This window comes from Macaca fascicularis, chromosome 8, assembly GCF_037993035.2.
Source record: "Macaca fascicularis isolate 582-1 chromosome 8, T2T-MFA8v1.1".
NCBI lineage: Eukaryota > Metazoa > Chordata > Mammalia > Primates > Cercopithecidae > Macaca > Macaca fascicularis.
In genome coordinates, this window is record NC_088382.1 from 132,821,042 (window position 1) to 132,824,944 (window position 3,903).

At 46.7% G+C, this 3,903-nt stretch overlaps 1 non-coding gene across 1 annotated transcript; it reads right to left on the bottom strand.

Annotated features, from left to right (window-relative positions):
* Window positions 1–3,337: 3,337 nt before the first annotated feature.
* On the bottom strand, window positions 3,338–3,553 carry LOC123575438 (small nucleolar RNA U3). The gene has a single exon (XR_006700719.2). It is a non-coding gene; the product is annotated as a small nucleolar RNA U3 (small nucleolar RNA).
* Between the last annotated feature and the right edge of the window lie 350 nt (window positions 3,554–3,903).

The window sequence follows — 3,903 nt, forward strand, 5'->3', positions numbered from 1 at the left end:
ATCACTCTTTGAGCTCCTTCCTGCTTTCTGGCGTGAGATGCTCCATGATCACTTTGTACTTCGTCTGCTCTGGACTTGAAATCGGCCATTTCTCCAAGAAGCCCTGGGCACACATTGCAGTCTGAGCGTCACTGTCAGCAGACAGAACAGGAGAATCTATAATACATATTATAAATGAATAGAATATAAATACAGAAAACAAATTCTAGAAATATTTTATATATATGTATTTTTTATCTATCTAAGTTTATCTATCTCTATTGAAAGCTGTGAGTTCAAATTGGTGCCTCCAATTCATATCTAAGAAGTCCATTTCAGTTTCCCCCTTTTCTCCATGTGTGCTCCCTGCTCTGACAATAAGAAACCTGGTTTCCCTTACCTTTAATCTATTTGTTTATTTGATCAATGCTCCTGTAAGTAACCAATCTCCCATCTTCCCCCACCTCCTCCTGCTAGAGCTCTGACACCCCTTTTAGGCAGCTCCCCTACCCACATGGACACCCTCTTTGCCCTGTTTGGTCTCCGACTGGCCCCTGTGAGGACACACCCTCACACCCTATGCAGACATTTCCTCACCCCCTCAGTCCCCTGCACCTCCTCACTTGGCCTGGGCTCCAACACATGCTCTGAGCCACCAAGCCCATTCCCACCGCTGACACCCACCTTGCTTTGACCCACCCATTGGCTTTAGGACTGACTTGTTCCAGAAGAAAAGAGAAGGGAAGTGTGGAGCAGGGAAGCATGCACACTTTTAATGACATGGAAAAGACACTTCTGAGTAATGCTAAGCAAAAAAGAAGGCAAGATATATAAAATTGTAAGGAGAGTATAACATCAATGATGTAGAAAACTCAGAAAGAAACACTGGCACTCTCTCCGGCTAAAGAGCCAAGCAGAAACTGGACAAGGTTTGTTCACTGACCACCCAGTGCAGTTCTCACACCCTTTAAGGTTACCGCTGTGCCTTATTTCCTTCATGCATGAAACGGAATGGTAATAGCATTTACTCACAGGGTTGTCATGAGGCTGAAGTGAGTTAGCACATGAAAATGATGTAGGACACCACCTCACTCACATAGGACGTGCCCCACAATTGTTAGCTGTCACTATAGGAACGAGAAGAGTGAAGTTCAGTGAGGTCCTCTATGATACCTTCCTGAGGTCCCCTATCATAGGCACAGTCTGGACACAGTTGTGCCCAACTCAGAGTTCATGTAAGCCTTTTGCCATTGCACTGCTCAAGGAATTAGAAGCAGTGGGAGATGGGGCAATACACCCATGACCAGGACAAGACTGCCTGAGACATATTCTACAAACGCCTTGCGGACCAGAGGAGGAGCAGTTACAGCCGCTTGGTAATTCACCAGGGGGGCTTCTTAGCATAGGTCAGATTCCGGATAGACCTTGAACGCTGGGAAAGATTTGAATAAGTTATGATGGTGGAGGGAAGGACTGGGGGAACAGACTGAACAATGGCAGGAGACTGGGATCCCCACATCGGTCACCTGTAAGGGTGTTCCTCAGCGCTACACGTGTTCTGGGTCAGGCAGCTCTGTACCGTGGGGGACTTTCCAGTGTGTTGTTGGATGTAGCAGACCCCCTGGCTTATTCTCACTAACGCCAGTTAGCAACCCACGCCCCCAGAATGACAACCGAAAATGGCTACAGACGTTGCCTGATGTCCCCTGGATGGGGGTCCAAAATCGCCTCCAGCTGAGTGCCACTGTCCTAGATAAATGGAATTTTCAGGAAGCCCCAATATGCCACTCATTTATTAACAGGAGTCTGGCTTCTCATCCTTTCTCTGATTGTTGGATGACCTCATGAAAAGGAGACAACCACACTTCAGATGGCCACAGGAAGGAAGAAGGGAAGTGGAGTCCTCCATAATTCACAGTGCCTATCACTGAGGGCTCCTTGATAAGGATTTTTCAAGGTATGAACGTGCAGTTCAACAGCTGGCCAGACTTCCTGGTTCAGAAGTGCAATCCTAGCTGGGGAAGTTTGTTATTGCAGCGGGCAAGAATGAGGACACTTCACAGGGCTGGGCTGCAGAGGAGAGATGAGAGACTAAGCTGATGAGAATCACCAACCAGTTTGATGACTTTGAGAACAGTCACTTCCTCTTTCTGGGCTACAGTTTTCTCATCGGTAACTGAAGAGCTTGCAGTACTTTCAGCATTCCTTCAGGTGAGGACTTCTCTGTGATTCCTGCTATGGTTTGAATGTGTCTCCTAAAGTTCATGCGTTGGAGGCTTAATCCCCAGTGCAAAAGTGTTGGGAGGTGGGGCCTAATGAGAAGTAATTAGACCGTGAGTATTCTGCCCTCATGAATATATTAATGTCACTATCATAGGAGTGGGTTTGTTAAAATGAGTTCAGCCCCTTCTTTCTCTCTCTTTCTTCCGCCCTGCACTATGGGATGTACAGTGCAGAAGGTCTCACCACATGCTGGCACCATGCTTTTGGACTTCTCAGCCTCCAGAACCATGAGCCAAATAAATTTCTGTTCATTATAAATCACCTAATCTGTGGCATCCTGTTAGAGCAGCATAAAATGAACTAAGATAATCCCTACAAAGAGTGGCAAAAGAACAGTTTCCAGCTCACTGGCAGAATCCTATGATCAACTAGTAATGTCTGCCAGGGATGGAGGATGAGTGACACCAACATGTATTCATCTTGATTCAACTGGAATCTCTGGGTCTGTGTGAGGACCAAGAGCTGGGGACAGAAGCAGGACTCTAGAGGGGAGTTTCATTCAGATTCGGGTTTTTGTTTTGTTTTAAAGAGCTGCTCTGTGAGAGGACAAGGAGAAAATGGTCCCTATAGGTCACAGATACCTCTGTCTCAGGGAGACACTCAAGCATTTATTCAACCAAGAAAGAGAATTAGGTCCAGGTGAAAGGAGAACCCCAGAATACCCACCTACTTTTAAAGTTCTCCCCACGCATATTCAGGAACCAATAAGAGGATTTGTATTGCACTGTGAATAGAAAGGGAAGGTGAATGGGAAAGAAAAAAGTGAAGCTTGGAATAGTGGAAAGTACATGGGCTCTGCCATTTACCAGCTGTGTGATCTTGGGCAAGTAACTCAACCTTTCTGAGCTTTGGTTTCCTCTTTAGTGAAATGAGAACTAATAATCCATTTCTCTCTCAGCACAGAGAACCAGCAAGCAGTGAGCACTCAGCGATGGCCAACTACGGGAGAAGCCAGGCTCGAATGAACATATGGGACCATTTTGTGCAGGGTCTCAGGTAGGCTCAAGACTTGGCACTTAGTTTAACAGGCAACGGGGAGCAATTGACAACTTTTTAAAAATTAGCATAAATGGGAACCACTCAGACTGTGTCCTCTTCCTCTGAAAGAGGAAGATAAGAACCGTCTTCAATGGCACATGGCAGTTGCCAAATTGCCATGAAGCAATACCTAAAGCCATCTCATGCTCAGGAGAAAACGCTCACCTCCCCCTCCTAGTTCCCAGGGCTCTACACGTTCAGAGAAACTTCTCTAGTAATGAATTTGGGAACTGGTCGCTGAGAGCATAGTCTTTGGACAGCTTCGGAGCCATGGAGTGAAGCTGAGCAAATCCATGGACCACTGCCCTGCCCCGGGGTCTATCTCGCTAGACTGGGGACAGGACTTGGGTGATGCAGGAACAGAGAATGGCCTGAGGAGGACACAGACCAGACCAGAGAGGAGGGAAGATGGGAGGAGGATGTGGGAAAAGGGCTTCCGTCAATCTACAGAAGCAAGAGTTAGCAAAAGGCGGAAGGGAAAGGGCATAGATCCAAAAGGCAATGGGAGAGAGAGTTTATTGGGTTTGTCTCTTTGACCGCCAGGGATTGTAGGGAGTAGATAAAATAGGATAAAGAGAGGATTGCTCAAGACTGTGAATTGGA